The 980-nt window shown below is 30.6% G+C and overlaps 1 protein-coding gene across 1 annotated transcript in view; it reads left to right on the top strand.

The window, feature by feature from the left end:
- The window catches only part of LOC106876899 (transcription factor HES-4), a 92,344-nt gene that overhangs the window by 67,930 nt on the left and 23,434 nt on the right, over positions 1–980 (top strand). The window lies entirely within an intron of this gene.

Here is a 980-nt window from a genome sequence, read left to right as displayed (position 1 = left end):
TATATATATATATATGTATATATACTATTTTACTCTTTTACTAGTTTCAGTCATTTGACTGCAGCCATGTTGGAGTACCGACTTTAGTCGAGCAAATCGATCCCAGGACTTATTCTTTGTAAGCCTAATACTTATTCTATCGGTCTATTTTGCCGAACCGCTAAGTTACAGGGACGTAAACACACCACCATCGGTTGTCAAGAGATGTTGGGGGAACAAATACAGACACCCAGAACCATGTGGTTGATAAGCAAGCTACTTACCACACAACCACTCCATATTATATATATATATAGTATGTATGTATGTATGTATATATATATATATACTTACATATATACATATACATATGTATATATACATACATATATATATATACTTACACATATATAGATATACATATAAATACACTCACAAAAATATATTTGTAAAATGCAATTAAAATTTAAGCTGTATGACATATAACCAGAAGTCTATGTGCATCATTATATATCAAAAGAGAAAACTAATAAAAGAACTCGTGTAATGTACTCCCAGTTTTCTTTCATTGCTCTTTACAGTTAGAAAGGAGAGATAGAGTTCATATCGAAAAAAAAAAACTGAAAAGTCAATTCATAAATTATCTAAATTAAGTTATATTAAACGTTTCATCTATATATATAAAAATGAGAATGTGTGTCTGTCTGTCTGTCTGTCTGTCTGTCTGTGTGAATCCCTAAAACTCGAGAACTACGGAACCAATTTCATTCAAATTTTACAGATGCCTTACTTAGGGTTCCAGTTGTGTTTTAGTCAAAAAAAAATTTAACTTCTTGCAGAGTTCGAGCCCACGGCAACATAATATCTCCTCCACTATTTAAGTATTACGTGTCAAAAGTGAAACAAAAACACTCATGTCAAATACTTTCACTTTAAAAATGAAACTATTCTACTAACTGAAACAATCACATTTTGATACTGTAATGACAGATACTTTCAGA

This window comes from Octopus bimaculoides, chromosome 6 (assembly GCF_001194135.2).
Source record: "Octopus bimaculoides isolate UCB-OBI-ISO-001 chromosome 6, ASM119413v2, whole genome shotgun sequence".
Classification (NCBI taxonomy): Eukaryota; Metazoa; Mollusca; class Cephalopoda; order Octopoda; family Octopodidae; genus Octopus; species Octopus bimaculoides.
This window is presented reverse-complemented; position numbering and strand designations above follow the sequence as displayed.